Source organism: Elaeis guineensis, chromosome 12, assembly GCF_000442705.2.
Source record: "Elaeis guineensis isolate ETL-2024a chromosome 12, EG11, whole genome shotgun sequence".
Classification (NCBI taxonomy): domain Eukaryota; kingdom Viridiplantae; phylum Streptophyta; class Magnoliopsida; order Arecales; family Arecaceae; genus Elaeis; species Elaeis guineensis.
In genome coordinates this window covers 52,546,868-52,567,347 of record NC_026004.2, presented here as the reverse complement: position 1 = coordinate 52,567,347, position 20,480 = coordinate 52,546,868, and positions in this window count along the sequence as shown.

Here is a 20,480-nt window from a genome sequence, read left to right as displayed (position 1 = left end):
TAATTAAAAGAATTAATTATTATCTAGTTGGTCTAGAATTGTGAATTAAGACCTAAGATAATTACATAAACTTATGGGTTAATGGGTTAGATGGATTAGGTCCATAATTGGGTTAGACCTATGCTTAGCTTAAAAAAATAGACTAAATTAGAGTAATTGGTCAAATCTAATCAAAAATTGAATTAGATTAGGTCAAGGACACTCTAGATTCAACTCTAATAGTTGTAGTTGAATGGGTCCATGTCTTTAACTAGTCCAAGATGGACTTAATTCATGGCTACACGGTGGAACCCTATTTACTAAGTTGATCAAAGTAAAACTAATGAACCGATTGGTGTCTAAGGTAAGTTTGGCAGTCTGATCAGTGGTTTTTAAGTGGGAGCTACTCGCATTGATTCGATCTCTGATGAGTTAATGGCATATCCTCACCACTGATCTCACTTACCTGGCCAACTTGATGAGTTAGATTTTGATTAGATCACTTGGTGATTAGGGCTCACCCATATCATTAGGTAAATCAGTGTGACTGATTTAGGTGCTCCTAATGCCGGCTTTAATTAAATCCTTTTTAATCTGACTTGGTGAAGTCAGTGGGAGGATTGAAATTGGCTGGTTAATTTCTTCTCTTCTATCCTTTAATAAAATCCTCAAAAATTATTAGGTCCCTAAAAATGATTAAGTTATAGTGATAACTAAGTCATAGCCTCTCATTAAGTGAGTGATAATGAGTCCATTAGTTTAATAATCACTGGAGGCCCAAAGGCATGGTGCTTATTGACTAATGGAATTATCATTCATAATATGATAATTTGGTTGAGTCTTTTTGATGGTGGTCAGGTTGGCCGACCAAAGTCGGGCCTGATCATTTATTGGTCCGATTCACCAAATCAAGTCATGTTAATGGTTGGACCTAATCAGATCTTTTCAGTAGAGGCCAAAGCCTACTGATTAGGTTCTGGGGAAAAATTAATTACTAAAAGTTGTTTAGAAAAATAACTGGTTATGAACCTACCCATAGATGCACATGGGTTGACCAACCAATGTTGGGCTCGTGTGTAGTCTGTGTGGATTCTAGTACCCACTAAGAAATTAAAGTAATTCCTTGAATTGGAGGTTGAGGCTACCAGTTCATAAAAATACTAGGAGAAACTTTAGACTAAAGTCCAAGTCTTTAGTATTAATAATTTATGCACTAATAAAGGTCTGGTTTTCTTTTATGTAGCTATGGCCACTACCCTGTCATTTCGATCATTATTAGATAATGACAAGCTCATACGACCTAATTTCGATAGCTGGTATCGAAAATTAAAAATCTTCCTTGAGCATGAGCGGATCCTTTATGTAGTAATGGATCCGACACCTGAGGAGCCAGCCCCGAACGCTAGAGGGACGATCCAAGACACTTATTAGAAGTCGCTCAACGACCGCACCACCGTTCGATGCATAATGCTGGCGGCAATGAATGATGAGTTCAGTCATAGGTTCGAGAACGTCCAGTCGCAGGAGATGCTTCAAATGTTGAATGACTCCTTTGGCACATCTGACGATATTGAAAGGCACAAAACTAGTTGTGCCATTTTCAAATCTCGAATGAGGGATGGAGCCTCAGTCATCGATCATGTACTGTACATTATCGAAATGATTGAGTGCCTAAGTAAACTGGGCTTTCCTTTGCATGAGCAGCTCAGTAAGGATGCGATCCTTAATTCTTTGCCCAAGTCCTTCCTCTCCCTCTTTACTCATTTTTGGATGATAAAGCCTGCAGTGAACTACCACGGCTTGTTGGGGTTGCTGCAGAACTTTGAGAAGGACCACCAACTCCATAAGGAGTCGATGAATGTTGTGGGAGGGTCTTCTTCTGATCATCGACCCTTTGAGAAAGGAAAGAAGAACAAGAAGAAGAAGAACAAGAAGGTGCAGCCGCATGCTGGGATGTATGCACAGAGTCAGACCAAGAAGTGCAAGCCCGACCAGAGCTAGGCGGAGTGCTTCTTTTGCAAGAAGCAGGGGCACTGGAAGAGGAACTGTCCTCTATACATTGCCTCCCTGGACCCGAACAGGCCGAAGAAGAAGCAAGGTAATTATATGATAACACCTTGTAATTTTTTTATTTGTGATACTACCGCCTGGATATTGGATACCGGAAGTCCTTATCATATCTGTAATTCGATGGAGGGTCTGCAGGTCAGTAGGAGATTTGATGAAGGCGAGAGGTTCCTGAACGTTGGAGATAGAAGCAAAGTTTCAGTTCTAGCTTTAGGAATCACGAACCTTGTAATCAACTCTCGTAATGTAATTTTAAGTGAATGTCACTATTGTCCAAGTTTTTTATTAAATATTATTTCTGTAGGCCTTTTGGCCATGTACAGTTATGAATTTTTAATAAAAGAAAATATTTGCAATATCATTTTGAATGTTGTTACAATGTTTGTTGGATAACTAAATAATAGAATTTACTTACTATCACAGCCTGTTAATGTGGTTCATACCTCCGGTAAATGCCCTAGAATGGATAATATGTCAGAAATCTATCTTTGGCACTGTAGGCTAGGTCATATCAATAAGAACAGGATAAACAGGTTAGCTCAAGAAGAAATTCTTGAAGTTGGTGATTGTGAATCACTTCCAACCTGTGAGTCCTGTCTTCTCGGGAAGATGACCAAATCACCTTTTACTGGAAAAGGTGAGCGAGCCAGTGAACTCTTGGGTCTGATACATTCTGATGTATGTGGACCCATGAGCTCAAGTGCAAGAGGTGGATATTTCTACTTCATAACCTTCACAGATGACCTATCGAGGTATGGGTTTGTCTACTTAATGAAGCATAAGTCAGAGTCATTTGAAATGTTCAAACTATTTCAAAATGAGGTAGAAAAATAAACTAGAAAGTGTATTAAAACTCTTCGATCTGAACGAGGAGGTGAATACCTTTCCAATGAGTTTCTGACATATCTTGGGGAGAATAAGATTCTCTCTCAGTAGACTTCTTCTGAAACACCACAGCATAATGGTGTGTCTGAAAGGAGGAATCAGACTTTATTGGACATGGTTCAATCCATGATGGGGTTTGCTGGTCTGTCGATCTTCCTCTGGGGATATGCGCTTGAATCAGCTTGTTACCTTCTAAATAGGGTTTCGAGTAAGTCTGTAACCAAAACGCCATATGAGATATGGATAGGATGTAAGCCAGTACTCTCGCACCTTAGGATTTGGGGGTGTCCGACTTATGTTAAACATTTAATTACGGACAAGCTTGAACCTAGGTCTGACAAGTGTTATTTCATAGGGTACCCAAAAGAGACCAAAGGATATTATTTCTACCTAGCTGATGAGCAAAAGGTGTTTGTCAGCCTTAAGGCAATCTTTTTGGGAAAGGAGTTCCTTGGTGAAGGGACTGTTGCCTTTAAGATCGAACTTGAGGAAGTTCGACAGGTGAAAAAATCGACACAAGTTGCTGAACCTGAACCAGATTTGGTTAGATCAGATCCGGAGCCCATTGTTTCTGCACCGTTAAGGTGGTCTGGTAGAGTACCACGTCAACCGGACAGATACTATGGTTTCTTAGTCCGGGATGGCGATCCTATCGAACTTGATAAAAATGATGAGCATCCGATCACCTACATGGATGCAATGCAAAGATCAGACTCTGAGAAATGGCTAGAGGCTATGAAATCTGAAATAAAATCCATGAAGGTCAACGATGTGTGGACATTGGTTGACCCACTTGAAGGAGTAAAACCCATAGGGTGTAAGTGGGTCTTCAAGAGGAAGAGGGGCGCAGACGGAAAGGTGGAGACCTATAAAGCCCATCTGATTGTCAAGGGATATCGTCAACGTTATGGTATAGACTATGACGAGATATTTTCTCCTGTGGCAATGCTCAAATCCATTCGAATTATGCTTGCGATAGTTGTCTATCTGGACTATAAAATCTGGTAGATGGATGTGAAGACAGCTTTCCTAAATAGAGAACTGGATGAAGAGATGTATATGATATAACCTGAAGGATTCACATCCACAGATGAGTCTAAGTGTGCAGGCTACAGAGGTCCATTTATAGACTTAAGTAGGCATTCCGGAGTTGGAACATACGTTTTGATAGGACGATCAAGATGTATGGCTTCAGTAAGAATGGAGAAGAGCCCTGCATTTATAAGTGGGCTAATGGTCCAGTAGTGGTATTTCTTGTATTGTATGTGGATGACATTCTCTTAATCGAGAATGATGTCCCTGCATTACAGGGAATAAAGATTTGGCTGTCGTCATAGTTCTCCATGAAGGATTTGGGAGAAGCTTCCTACATCCTAGGGATGAGGATCTATAGGGATAGATCTAAAAGGTTGCTTGGCTTATCCCAGTCCACGTACATTGATACTATGCTGAAGAGGTTCAGCATGGAGAATTCTAAGAAAGGCTATCTACCGATAGGCCATGGAATTTTTCTCTCGAAGAGGGATTGTCTGACAACACCTCAAGAGAGAGAGCGTATGGGTAGGATTCCATATGCTTTGATAGTAGGATCTATCATGTACACCATGACATGTACACGACCAGATATGGCAAACTCACTAGGGGTAGTGAGTAGATACCAATCTAATCCAGGAGAGAATCATTGGAAGGTTGTTAAAACCATCCTGAAGTATTTAAGAAATACTAAGGACCAATGACTTGTTTATGGTGAATCAGACTTGAGACTTATGGGGTTTATAGATTTCAATTTTTAGTCTGATCACGATGATAGCAAGAGTGTGTCGGGATTTATCTTTACCCTTAATGGTGGGGCTGTCTGCTGAAAGAGTTTCAAGCAGCATACTGTGACTGATTCAGTTTGCGAAGTAGAATATGTCGCAGCATCAGATGCTGCCAAAGAAGCGGTGTAGCTGAGAAAATTCATCATCGAGCTTGGAGTAGCACCCTCCCTTGTTGGTCCAGTTCTGCTCTACTGTGACAGCTTTGGAGCCATTGCTCAGGTGAAGGAACTGAAGGCACACCAGTGGATGAAACATATTCTGCACTGCTACCATCTTATTCGAGAAATCATGGATAAAGGTGACATCGACCTTCAGAAGATCGACGGGAAGGAGAACCTGACCGACCCATTCACTAAAGCCATTGCAGTGAAGGAGTTCGACGACTTCAAGTCGAAGATGGATATTAGATACTGCATCGATTGGCTTTAGGCCAAGTGGGAGATTGTTGGGAATAGTATTCCAAAGCCAATCATCAGTCTGTTGACGGTTGTGCTCTTTCCTGTATTAGTATATGAATTATAAATAAATAAAAGTTATTTTGATATTTTTCATCACAAATTGTTTCATCTTCTAATAAACTCCTATGTTATGGTGAAGTCCTTAGGACTATTTAGACTCGACAAAGAGGATTTGTCGTTTAGTCCTTAAACCTGTTCGCGACCAAATGTTACGTTGTTACCAAGGACAACAACGTTTATCAAGCATAGGTCGTTGTGTGCCATATGGGTTGGTTATCCTCTTAACCAAGGAGTGTGGAGACACTGGTATGGCATACAGAAGAGATATAAGGGTACATCTGCATTGAATGTGACCAATTTTGGAGCTTTTTCTGCTGTCAAGATTTGCTCCGATGGGATATGGGTATAACTGTCCCTCCGACCTAAGACCACCACAGTGACTTGCAAGCAACTCACTGCACTTAGGCACTGGACTACCTGAATTTTTAATTCAGTGACGGAAGGCTGTTGGGTGTAATCAAGTACTTGACTTGTCGGTGCATGTGTCAAGATAGGATTGACCACTCCAGTTCAGGAGCTGTGTACAGTCATGTTTTAATTTAGCAAAACCTTGGCCAGGGTAGTCCTAGTGAGGAGTCACAGGACTATTTGAGTTGAGCACGATTCGGATGATCTAATCAGGGTTGATAGTTTAACCCTGAGTTATCCTATACACAGGGGTCAAAAGGGATGAATTATACAGTAACCTTATTCGCGTAGGTTCTGAGTGTTGCAATTATGACTATTCGACCTATCCGGATGTCGGGTACCATTGCTAGATGGTCACTTCGATTAGTACAGAAATTGGTTCCTGTGCTACCAGCTTAGATTCGAACCTGTGGGGTCACACACATTAGAGGTTCCTATCTGATCTGATGGCTGGTGAAGAGTCCCACTGGACTGGGACTCTTTGATCAAGAGTCCTAATGCTCAGAGACTCTGAGTCCTACATGTCTGGGACTCTGTGATTGAGAATCAGGATTTTTTGATCATGAGTTCCATACATTTTGGGTATTGGGGTCAAGAGTCCCACTGGTTTGGGACTCTTCAATCAAGGTTTCATATCGATGGACTTTGATGTCCGATTGCCCATCAGATTTAGACTCAGTATTTATGAGAAGTTTAATTAGTAATTTGATTGTTAATTAACTCAATTTGATTGAGTAATTATTTTTGGATCAAGTCCAATTGAATTGGATTCAGTTGGGTTTGACCCGATTAGGTTAAGAGTTGACCTAATCGCCGAGGTGGTTTGATCCCTGATTTGATCAGGGGTTGGGGTTAGTCAATTCTTGATTTGATTAAAATTTTATTGAGCCTAATTAAGTCTAATTGTGTTGAGTTTAATTTAGTCTAATTGTGCCTAACCTATTCTAACAAGGTTGGTTCAATTAGATTTGAAACCACCTTGACTTATCTCTCTGCACCACCTCACTCACCTGTGCCTATTTGAATTCATGAGAAAGAAGTTCTCATGAATTTTCTCTCATGCAGAAGCCTTTCCACACCCCTCCTGTGTGCACAATCTGAGTGGATAAAGATGGTTGGTTGGCCATTCAAATTCAAATGAAGTTTGAATTTGAATGGACAAATAATCCCATGCGCCACCTTATCCACTTGTGCACCACTTTTTCCACACGAGAAAAAGTTTCTCGTGTAAACTCTCCATGCACAAAGAAGCCCACACCCCTCCCTTCTCACGCCAAGAGTGGATAAAGATTGGTTGGTTGGCATTTGAATTCAAATTCGATTTGAATTCAAGTGAGCAACCACCTATCTTTATCCTCTCACACGGTGAAAATGCTGAAAAGATGCATCTTGCACTATTTTTAAAAGGAAGAGAAGATAGGGCATGCGAAAATCTGATCCTAGAGAGTTAGGGTGGCATAAGAAGAGACTTCTGCATGAGAAAAGAAAAGAAAAGAAGGGAAAAGAAAAAAGAGAGTGGGCGCAAGTTTCTTCTGTGAGTACCCTAGGGTTTCTGCCTAGGGTTCAGGAAGTGAGAAGGCGAGCTACGAGTGTTGTGAGCCCACCAAACTTTAGGGAGAGCTTCATCAACCTCTCAAGAATATTTACTGATGATCCAGAGCATCTGAAGAGTCAGCAGACACTGATCGAAGGAGTTCGATCAGCATCGACCATCGAAAGGGTTCTGCAACGAACTAGCATTCGTGAGGAGTCGATCAGACTGAGAGCTTTATGTAGATGATCCACAGAGATCAGACACACTATATGGCTATATTACGATGATCAGACCATCCCAATGATGATCAGACTGTAGCGATCGACTATCTGCATGAAGATAATGTGTTCTGAACACATAACAGTAAAATATTTACTGTAGAAGTTTAAATTTCAAATTTAAATGCATGCTATATGTATCATATTTAGATCCTTGTGTAGAGTTAATACATGTTAATTAATTAGATTAATTAATAATTTTTGCTGTAAAATTATAATTTTAAAAAAGTTTTAAAATAATCGTTTTACCCCTGCACTAAAATTCACTTCAAGGATGAGGTTTTCCTCCTGTTCCTAACACGCTTGATTTCGATTGTCTGAGGGAGCTACTTCCTGTCATTGTAAGCTCATACCAAAAGAAAAGATATGCGAATATGAAACTTTTATTTAAGGCAAAGTTATCGGTAATACATTCATAAATTTTTCGAATTCCATGGTCGTGGAAGGTCTGCTCCTCTGAGTTCTTTTAGATAGTATGTTTCGGGCCGAACCACCTCCCTGGCCTCATATGGGCCTTCCTAGTTTTGGATAAGTTTTTCTTGATTTTGAGGTTGTGAAACAGCGGCTCGCTGAAGTACTAAGTCCCCCGCTCTGAAGGCCTTGCTCTTGATCTGGGAGTTGTAGTAGCGGGCTACTTTCTATTTGTAGACGGCCATCCGAACTTGAGCTATCTTCCATTTTTCTTCTAACAAGTCGAGGTTGGCCTTGAGATCCTATGAGTTGCACTGCTAGTCAAATGAAATGACTCGCACCGATGGAATCTTGAGTTCGATCGGGATAACGGCTTCCATTCCAAAGGCTAAGGCAAAAGGGGTCTCCCCTGTGGGCAGTTTTTGGATAGTTTGGTATGCCCATAACACATGATAAAGCTCATCTGCCCAAGTTTCCTTTGCTTTTTCGAGTCTCGCCTTGATTCCTTGCAACAGAGTCCTGTTAGTCAACTCAGCTTCGCTGTTTGCCTGCGGATGGGCTACTGACATGAAGTTATGGGAGATGTTTAAGTCCTCACAAAATTCAGCAAACCTTGCTCCAGCAAATTATCACCCATTATCAGTAATAAGAGTTCTGGGTAAGCCGAACCTATAGACGATTGACTTCCAAATGAAGTCCTGCACTTTAGCTTCTGTGATTTTCGCCAAAGGTTCAGCTTCGACCCACTTGGTGAAATAGTCAATTTCCATGAGGAGGAACTTTCGCTATTCGGATGCCATGGGAAAAGGTCTGAGGATATCCATCCCCCATTGTGTAAACAGCCATGGGGCACTCAAGGGTGTAAGTTCAGAGGCGGGCTGTCTTTGGATATTCGCATATCTTTGACACCGATCACACTTTTTGACATATTCGATAGAGTCGTGGTACATTATAGGCTAGTAATAACCTTGTCGAAGCAGTTTATGGGATAAAGATCTGGCCCTCAGGTGACTTCTGCAGACTCCTTCATGTACCTCCCACAAGGCAAAGTCAGCTTCAGAAGGCCGGAGACATTTCAGGAGGGGCAAAGAGTACGACCTCTTATACAGCTTGCCTTCATAAAGGATATATCGAGAGGCCTGGTTCCTAAGCTTTCGAGCTTCTTTTGCATCATGAGGAAGAACCCCGTCTTTGAGGTATGCAACCAGCGGGTCAATCCAGCTGGGTTCATGGCTGATCTCCATTACAAGCCGTAGTTCTTCCGTACTTGGGCACTTCAGAACTTCAAAGAAGATTTTCTTGGGCAGTTCAGCCGGAGCCGGTGTAGCCAACTTGGAGAGAAGGTCGGCCCTGATATTTTCTGTTCTTGAAATCTGCTTGATGTCAAAGCTGCCGAAGGCAGGGATGATCTCTTTTATGTTTTCAAGATACTTGGCCATACTGTCCTCCCGAGCTTCATAGTTTTCGCTGCCTTATCCCACCACCAATTGAGAGTCACTGTAGACTTGGAGCTGATCTACTTCTAACTCTTTGGTGATCCTCAGTCCTGCAATCAGAGCTTCATATTTTGCTCCATTATTTGTCGCAAAAAATTTGAAGCGCAGCGCGTACTCCGTGATAATTTCTTTCGGATTGATCAAGATCAGGCCCGCGCCCGCACCCGCACCTGACATGTTGGAGGAACCATCCACGTAGAGGGCCCAAAAATCCTCAGGAAGATCAGTTCTTTCTTCAGGAGAGTTCGGCTGGAGCCTTGGGTTGTCAGTTTCACCTTGCTCAAGTTTGGCTTCTTCTGGGATAGTACATTCCACTATGAAGTCTGCTAATATCTGGGTTTTTATCGCTGGCCGAGGTCGATAGTTGATGTCAAATTTTGTGAGCTCGACTGTCCATTTTGCTATCCTTCTGGAAGCATCCTCTCGATGCAGAACTGCCTTAATCGGCTGGTCAGTGAGCAGTGTTATGGTGTGCCCTTGAAAGTAAGGTCGGAGCCTTCGAGCTGCAATCAACAAGGTGTAAGTTAGTTTCTCTAACTTAGTATACCTAATTTTGATATCTCTCAATACTCGACTTATATAGTAGATCAGCCATTGAATTTTTGCTTCTTCCTTAACCAGAACTACTGCGAGAGCCACAGGAGAGACCGCCAGGTACAGGAATAACTCCTCTCCGGGTTCGGACTTTGCCAATAACGGAGGTGAGCCAAGGTAGTTCTTCAATTCTTCGAACGTCTGCTGACATTCAGTGGTCCAACAGAAGTTCTTCGACTGCTTGAGAGTCTAAAAGAAAGGTAGGCACCGTTCGGCCGACCTTGAGACGAAGTGATTCAGAGCTGCTACTCTCCCAGTAAGATGCTGAACTTCTTTTATTGTCTTCGGGGCGATCATTTTTTGGATGGTATGAATCTTTTTTGAATTTGCTTCGATCCCGCACCCCGATACCATAAAGCTCAAAAATTTTTCTGAGGTTACTGCAAAAGCGCACTTGGCTGGGTTCAGCTTCATCTTGTATTTTTGTAGGGCGCTGAAGGTCTCCTCAAGGTCGGCGACGTGGTTCATTGAGGATTTGCTTTTTACAAGCATGTCATCCACGTAGACCTCCATGTTGCGGTCGATATGTTCTTTGAAGATCTTGTTCACCAGTCGTTGATAGGTCGCCCCTGTATTTTTTAGGCCAAAAGGCATGACCCTGTAACAATAAAGATCACGATTAGTAATAAAAACAGTTTTTTCTTCATCCTCTGGTGCCATCCTGATTTGATTATAGCCAAAAAATACATCCATGAAAGTGAGAAGCTCATGGCCCGAGGTTGCATCTACTAATTGGTCAATTCTGGGCAGAGGGTAACTATCCTTCGAGCAGGCTTTGTTTAGCTTTTTGAAGTCTATACACATCCTCCACTTGCCGTTCACCTTCTTGACGAGAACCACATTGGAGACCCAGTTCGGATAGTTGACTTCTCTGATGAACTCGACTTTCAGAAATTTATCAACTTTCTCAGTTATTGCTTTCTGCCTTTTCGGTGCATGACCTCGGATTTTTTTCTTCATCGACCGATGTTTGGGATCAACAGCTAGATGGTGTTCCATGACTTCCGCATCAATCCCCGGCATGTCTGTCGAAACCCAAGCAAAAATATCCGCATTCTTTTATAGAAAATTGATGAGCTGTGTCCGTACCTCTTCTCCCAGGTTGGAGTCGATCTTCACCACATGCTCCTCATTCCCATCGTTCAAAAGAATTAAGACAAGATCTTCAATCAGCTCACCCCGTTCTTGAGCAAGGTCGTCGCGAGTATTTAGTCCATCAACCAGACAGGGGTCAGACTGACCATTTCTTTGTAGGGCTATGTTATAGTAGTGTCTCGCCAGGAATTGATCTCCTTTGACCTCTCCGACCCCTTGGCTAGTGAGAAATTTCAATTTCAAATGGTAGGTCGATACCACAGCTTGGAGGGCGTTGAGGCCAGATCAGCCGAGTATTGCGTTGTAGGCAGACGGTGCCCTTACTACCAGAAAATTCACTTGCACTCTAGATTGTTTCGGGTACCAACCTACAACTACAGTTAAAGTTATTACTCCTTCCACCGGCACAGCATCGTCAGTGAACCCTACCAACGGGGAGCTTATCGACCCTAATCGACCATCCGAAATGGATATTTTTGAGAATGCATCATAAAATAAAATATCGGCAGAGCTTCCACTATCAACAAGAATGCGGCATACATCATAGTCAGTAATATTTAAAGAAACTACAACTACATCATTATGGGGGAATTGAATCTCCTTGGCATCTTCTTCAGTAAAGGTTATGGATTCTTCAGTCCTCTGCCGCTTGGGTGGTCCGGCCGATCCACTGGTTGCTCCCTGTCGGGGTCCTCCAGAGATGACATTGATGATCCTGATTGGAGGCCGATCTTCAGGCTGTTCTTCCCTCCTTGGCGGCTCTGGCTATGGTAGGGCCCTCAGTCGATCCTCCCTACCTTCAGGCTGGCGTCGGATGAATCTGTCGAGCCGACCTCGTCTGATGAGCTCCTCGATCTCATCTCGGAGCTGAATACACTCCTCCATGTCGTGGCCATGGTCATGATGATAGAGGCAAACTTGTCAGGGTTGCGCTTCTCGAGATGTGTGCTCATCCTTTCTGACTTTGACAGCTACTCCCTGACCTCCATCAGTACTTGGGCTTTTGGAGCATTGAGAGGGGCATAGCTGTGGAATCTTCCTGAGGGAGAGCTCCACCGAACTCTGCGGTCTGGACTCCTCTACCTACGAGCTTGGAGAGGAGTTCAGACACGCTTGTATCCGGGGGGAGTTTGAGAACGTGATCGAGCTTCACTCAGTCCTTTTTCAGCTGCAGGCTTGCTGGAGTCACCCACCTGTCGCTCCTTCACGGCCTCCTCGTCCTTCAGCTTGAAGGCTTCCTCTGCTCAGGCACATCCTTTGGCCCGAGCTAGCAAATCAGCGAAGTCCCTGGGATACTTCTTTTTCAGAGAAAACAGAAGATCGTTCTTTTGAAGACCGCTCTTCAGAACGGCCATTGCAACAGATTGGTCTAAGTTCCAGACCTCCAATGTGGCGGCGTTAAAGCGGTTGACGTAAGTTTGGATGGATTCTCCTTCCTTTTGTTTGATGTTGATGAGGGATTCCGAACCTCTCTAGGGACGTCGGCTGTTGACGAAATGAGCCGCAAACTGATGGCTCATTTGATCAAAGGAGAAGATAGTACCCGACTTCAGTGCTGAGTACCAATTTTTTGCTGCTCACTTCAAGGTAGATGGGAAAGCTCGACACAGGATGGCGTTTGACGCGCCATGGAGCAGCATCATTATCCGGAAGGCCTCCAGATGGTCAACCAGATCCGAGGTCCCATCGTAGCTCTCAAATTGGGGGAGCTTGAAGTTCGACAGGATCGGTTCCTACATAATCATTTGAGAGAAATGAGGGTCAGTACAGATATCCTCACCGTAAGCAGGGAGAGCATGGTGGAGCTCTTCGATCCGCCGGTTCATCTCCTGGAACCTTTGATGCAGGAGATCCTTTCGATTGTGAGTCTCGAGGGTCTTCTGGCAGAACGGAGGTAGGGACCCTCCGGGGGTGGAATCGTGATCAGATAAAGGGCTCTCCGCCCTCTGCTTTCCCTTTTTGGGGAAGACAGGGTGACTGGCCCAAGTGGGTCGCCCGATCATCGGATTCTAAAACTCTGGTGATGCTCTTTCTAGCCGCAGAGATGCCTGTGGCTGCTGCTGTTGCGTTGCATAGCCTGCACTGCTTCGATGAGGCCCCTGACCTACTGAGCCAGTAGGTCGAACTGCTCCACGCCGATCATTGTTGCTGGAGGAGGAGGAGCCTGAGAAACTGGAGACAAGACCGGAGCTTGTGGATCTCGCTGAGATCTAGCCACGGAAGCCATAGATCGCCTGGTGGATGCCTTTCTGGGAGGCATCAGGTGGGGATCTGGCAAGAGAAGAAGAAGATGTTGAAGAAGATGACCGGAGACAGTCCCGTTGAGTACTCCTTTAAGAACAAGGATCCTGCGAAGACACAGACCACCCTTCCTCTAGCGCCAATTCTGTTGGTGCAAAATTTCACCGACGTCGGAGAAGCTGGAGTCGAGGGGATCGTGGCCACTGTCGAGACCCGCAAGGGAAGTCTAAACCGGAGTTGGGGGTGCTCCGATAAGACCCTCCGATGCTCAAGTCAGTACTCTGCCTCAACAGAAATGGAGTACTCGAATGGGATTTTAGCAGAATTTTGAGATAGAGTTTAGAGCTTACAGGAGAACATATCTTGGGGGGTCTCTTTTATAGACGCGGGAGCGTAACCGCTTGACAGCGACGTCCGTAACTGCCTGGTAATGGGCCGTTCAGGGCCACGTGGAGTTTGTTATGGAGAGTGGAGTGGTGTCCGTTGTTGCAACTTGTCAGAGAGTGGTGGGGCCATGCAGAATCTGTTACAGAGAGTGGAGTGGTGTCCATTGTTGCGACTTGCCAGAGAGTGGTGGGGCCATGTAGAGTTTGTTACGGAGAGCGGAGTGATGTCCGTTGTCGCAACTTGCCAGAGAGTTAGGGATGGACGGCTGGAGCTCAATTGGGATGCATGGTGAAGCGGAATAGCCCTCTGTCTCAGCAATCTAGGAGAAGCTCGGATATTTTTGAGGTTGCTGACGGGTTAACTACTGTTGGGTGCCTTAGGCGTCGATGCTACAGACAGAAGTCATCTGCTGTAGAAGCTCGGACGAAAATTTTCTGTTGGAGAAGTCCGACAGGAGTCTAATTGCTAGAGAAGTCCGTCTGGAATTTATCTGAAGTAGAAGCTCATCTGAAGACTGTCCACTGGAGAGGTCCGACTTCATGAGGAATCTAGCAGAAGGTCGATCGATAGTGGAGTTCGAAAGGCATTGCGGAAGTTCATCCGCTGGAGGAGTCTTGAGGACACTGTGGAAGGTCGACCACTGGAGGAGTCTAGAATTCAATTCTATTGTAGAAGTTCGGATGGAGTCCAATTCTTGTAGGAGTCCGGAAGGAGGCCGCTTACTGTAGAAGTTCGGATGAAGATCAGTTGCCGTGGAAGCTCAGATGGAGACTTCTTATTGTAGAAGCTTGGATGAAATTCGAAAGGCGGTCGACCATCGTAAAAACTTGGATGGAGTCTGGTTACTGTAGAAGTTCTGCTGCTGGAGAAGCTCGGTCATTGATGAAGTTCGAAAGAAGTTCATGGTAAAGTCGATCATGGCTAGAAGAAGTCTGGAAGAGATTCGGAGAGTAGTCGATCACTGTAGAAAATCGACTGATAGTGAGCTCAGAGAGCATTTGGAGCAGTCCAGTAGATGAATGGAGGAGCTCATTATTGGAGAAGTCTGGATGGTATGATAGGAGTTTGTCCATTGGAGAAATCTGGAGGACACTGTGGAAGGTCGACTGCTGGGGGAGTCTGGATGGTATTATGGGAGCTCGAACAGTCGGGGGAGTTCAGAAAGATGCCGCACAAGGTTGGGAGCCGGAAGAGCCCTGGGAGGGTCGGCCTCTTACGAACTTCGGCTGGGGTTATTTTATACCCAACACCACCTAAGGGTTTATTTTTTTATTCTATTAGGTTGTCACTATATGCTGCTAAGCATCACTAGTGGATCATGAGAACTCACTAGGATTATTTTTGGATCAACGATCTTTGTTGAGGTGAGTTGGAATCGTTCTAGCCCATCGAAAAGAATTTCAATGATACTGTGATGGAGATCACGATATGTCTCACTACCAGACAGAATAGAATCGAGAGATCATACACAAAAGAAGCATAACCTGATTAATGATTTAGATCATATTCGAATTATCAATCAAATTGATAGTTTGAATTTTAGAAACTGTTAATTTGTAATCGTTACAGTTTTGGCAGCTACTAATCATTAGCACAGAGACTAATTATAAATATTATAATTTTATTAGGACTGATTAAATTATGAATTAAATTTTAATTAATTTAAATTAAATTAAATTAAATTAAAATTAATTTAATTTAATATTAATTAGGTTCAATTATCCAAATCAGATTTGGATTTCAAGCTTGATTGGATCAGGCTTGATAGCCTTTCGAATTCGACTCGATTCAGACTCGATTTGAATCTGAATGAGACCCAATTTGAACCAGATGAACCATAACTCAGAGAGCCCAGGTTCTCTTAGACTCTCTATCCAAATTTTATATCAAGAAGGGGAGGGCATGCATTGAGATGCACCTCTATTTCATCTTATGCGCATGAAGGCTATTGGCACCCCTCCTTCTCTGGGATTCTCTTTCTTCTAAATTTAATTTTTATTTGAATATGATTTAAAATAAGATTAAATCATATCTGATATGGCATGTAAGGTATTTTTTGTGCAATAAAAATTTTTGGAAAGGAATTGGCGTGCGCTAATTTGTGTGGGAGTTTCTTTCTTGCCGCACAACTTTATCTCAACGCCCTTCTAACCCTTCATTTGGATTTGAATGCCTAAGATCAAATAAGATTTGATCTTTTAGGGCATTAAGAAGAGGTTATGCATGAGATAAGATAAAAAGTATGGCAAAATAAAGAGAGGGCGTGAGGTTTTTTGCGTGTGAGAAGGGGCGACTTCTTTAGGACATCAAAAGATCTCAATGCCCAACTCTCTCCCACCTTCCTTACATCCCCAATGCCCAGATCTAATGGTGATCAGATCTAAGAGAGAAAAAGAGAGAGAAGAAGAGAATAAGAAAGATTCTTCTTTCCTTCTTGGTGATCTAGTTCAGATCTCGATGGATCTGTGCGAAAGAGTTTGCGCAGCGATCTTCTTCTTCGAGATCTAGAAGAAGAGATATAGATCCAAGATTGAGGAGTGAGATCTGCAAGGTGCTAGCACACCGCTGATCTCAGTGCTCCAATCAGACATCTTCATGTGTATATCAGTAGAGATCGAATGCGTGTGCGACTACGATTAGAACTCTGAACATCCGCAGGATCTGAAGGTATGGAGATCTGATCTTCGATTTGATTTTGCTAACATTTATTTTCTTTTTCAGATTTTAGATCTAGGTACCATGTTCGTGTCAAGATCCTAGCAATGATTTTCAAATCAGATTTAGTATGTGTTTAAATTAAAATTAAAAATATTTTAATTTATTTACTTTCACTACATAAGGTTTAAAAAAAAATTTAAACTACACATACGAAATCGTAGCATTTTTTAATAGTGGTATCAGGGCATAGGTTCTGATACGAATACAAAAATTGCTCAAATCTGGAATCTAATTTATAGAAATCAGATCTGAAGATTAGTTTGATGATCCACATCGTTCTGAACTAAGGTTGCCCTGGCATAATCCAGTTATGCTGAATAGTTGTCCTAGAATGATGTAGAATATCGATTAATATTAGATCTAAATTTTTTACATACTGTTATATGATTACAGGATTATTTTAGATCTAAAATTACTTCAGATCTAAAATAAATTATTAATTATTCTGATCTAAAATTAATTTTAGATCTGAATATATTAATTAGGATTTAATTTGGATCTAGTATGATTTTAAAATTTTTTCTTACATGTATAGATTGAATATTATTGTTCATATGTTTGACATGTTAAAGATAATTAGATATGATTTTAATTGATTACATATATGATATGTTAGATTAATCTCTTAGTAGCTTAGTAATTGAATTGGGATAATCACCATGACTGTTTGATCATCAGAAGATGAAGGGATTAAAGTCCCTCTCTTGCCCATTCGATGGGTTTTCTCTTATGACGTGTAGGGGTGCCGACTGTGATATTTTCTATGAAGATGAATAGTGAATAAAAAATTATATGTGATATATATTTTAAATTTAAATTAGATTATGTAAGTATTTTTATATATTTTAGATCGTTAAATATTATATGTGATATATTATTTTGACACATGATCTAAAACTTAATTTCTGTAAAACCCTAGATCCAAAATCTTAGGATCTGTTTGCATGAAATCATGAAACTGTGACTGACATACCTGTGGAGTCAACTCGATTCTCAATTGGATCGACTCGAGTGTTTGGTGAATTGACTCATTTTTATTGGAGTCGACTCAAGATCTTGGTAGGTCGACTCATTTGCTGATGAGCTGACTCAATTATGTAGGCTAGGTCTACAGATTTTTATTTATCTCAGTATTGTACTAACTCACTGTGACAAGTCGATTCGTGTATCAGGATAAGTCGACTCGATTCTACAGATAATTATATTGTTCGAGATACAATATAAATTGTTTAGATTAAAAATTATTTCGAGATCTAAACTTAAATCCATGTACATAATGTACTTAATTGAGAATTAAGATTCAAAATTATAAGATCTAAAATTATAAATTTAAGATCTAAATTTTAATACATAAAATATGGACTATGGATATGGGTTGAACAAATTAGGTTAAGAGACTAAACTACGATTAAGATCATTGATTAGATTAGGTTAGAACCTTTTTCGATTTTGAGCAGTTGATCAAACCTAATCAAAAGTTGGTTAGGATTAGGTCAAAGGGGCTCAAAATTGAATTAAATTGTAGTTGGTCAAATTGATTCATATTTAATGTGAATTGATTAAGTCAAGATCGAATTTGGCTCAGCAATTCGAGCTCGAGTCTTTAGGTTAACTTAATTGATTCTAATCAACCAATTTGATGTCTAAGGCAAGTCTTAGATGGTGGTTCTTTAATTGGTTCCATTATCTGATCTGGCCAATTCGTTGGTATCTAAGGAAAGCAAAGGGGGGACTCCCACTCATCTTCACTTATCTGGCTATTTTGGAAGATTATGTTTTGTATTAGGTTACTTGTTGATCCAAGTTCACCCATATCGACTAGGTTGGTCAGACATAAAATATGCTGACCCAAATCAAATTAGCCATTGTATCAGATATGTGTGACTAATTAGAAGAGATTTGAACCTAGATCTCCTCACTAAATATTAAGTCTACTGATTTTCCACCATTGTAGAGATGCGGTGCCTTTTTTGACGTTGATCATTTTTGACTGGTTATAGTAGTTTGGTTGCATTGGGAAGGCACAACTACTCTATTAGCATTAGATGCCCTGGGGTAAAGATAGGGTTGGGCCCAATAATTGTTAGGTGAGAGATCCAATGACAGCTTTACACTCACTGGTGAATGATGGGTCAGATTTAACTAAAAAATATGCCAATAACTGTTAGGTGAAGCCACAGGACTTAGAGATCAAATTACTGCAACATTGTTGAAGAAGCATCTGGATAAAGAGTTATCCATGCATTGGTATACATGTCATCAATAACTATTAGGTGAGGTGCCGTACATCGATGGAACCGCAGCACCCATTAGAACCACTTATCATATTAGGGTTTTCATTTCTCCACTCAAAGAGTGTGAGAGACTCAAAAAATTAGTGAAATTTTTTTTTGTTTATTTTTGAAGTCCTTAGAATAAATTATTATAGGTATAATTATCTAATTAAATCTTTACTCTCTATGGTCAATTCTGTCAGCTTCCAACCCTCTAGCTCCACTTAACCAAAATCTACTACATATTCTGGCTTAGAAATCTAAGAATAGTTTCTAACTTTTAAAAATTCAGTCATGTTCTTGACCAGATTGACCCAATGTCATTAGCTTGTTTAATTCATAGACAATGAGCTATATTTGACAAATGGTTGGACATTGACAATAAGATTAGGTGTTATAAATTAGACTTCATAGTTGATAAAATAGAATGTATGCATAAGGACGTATAGACTTTCAATGACATGCTGATTCATCTGCAATAGTTGTGAGATGATCAGAGTCATACAGTTCATGAGATGCGTGATGGGCAGTTTGTCCATGATCAATGATCAAAGATATTGAAAAGTTTGAAAAGCTGGACATGACAATGCATAAGAAATTGCTAAAAGATTTGATCCTGCAATCTTTGGTTCATATGGATGGTTTATGAAACTATTATATGAATATTATAGTGCCTTAACTAAATTGATCAATATGCTGGTAACTAAGGGACCTTGAAAAAGTTCAGAGGTACATACCTGGAGAACTTAAGGAACAATTTATATGCCTTTGGAAGGTAAGTTGAATTGCTCAAATCTGATCTTACGGTTTTTTCTTTTTCATTAGACTCTAAGTGCATATTATGCACTTTGGTATAGGGTCTAAGAAAGGAAGAGGACTGAGGGAAGATGAAGTGATTCTTTTGAGTTGGCAATGGCACAAAAGTTGCACTATGGCCGTGGGTACCTAACCTTGATGATTACCGTTTAGAATTTAGTTTTTTATCATTTGCATGGTAATGCATTTATAAACTTATTTGAGCAAATAGCAAATGCCATTGGGTTTGAGAGATCTAGAACCAAAGAATCTGAAGTATATAGATGGTTCTTTTGGTTAGATCATATATAAGAAGAAATGATTTGTCGATTGGAGAAAATAAATCTTTGGGCTCATTGACTGTTAAGTCATATCTAGTCTATGAATCATCTCTTTGAGGATTAATGACCAAGCTTTCCTTTGTGGGTTAAAGAGATTGACCCATTGAGATACTTATCCTAGTACACATACGATGTGCATGGTCCATTTGATGAGCCAGACTAGGAGGTTATCACTACTTCATCACCTTTACCAATGGATAGTCATGGTATAGGTATATGTATGTAAGATACAAATCTGAAAGACTTTGAAAGATTCAAAAAATTCAGATATGAAGTAAAAAAGTAAATCAAAAAAATCCTAAAGGTATTTCAATCAGATCGAGGACGCAATATCAAATAAAGATTTTATTAGTTATCTTAACAGAATGACATAGTTTCATGATGGAATTCTCCTTGGTGTATCTGTGAGGAGCAATGGTGCTGTATGAGATATGGTTTGGTCCATCATAAACATCACTAATTTAACTATTATTTCTTTAGGAACAAGATTTAATTTTTGAAATTTAAATTAGGTCCCCTCTAAAGTTGATTTTACCACATCATATGAGATATAATATGGTGGACAGGTTAGAGGTAGGTTTGTAAGAGCTCGTTTATGGGGTATCCCAAAAGGGTTTGGGATGTCACTTTTTCTTTCCAG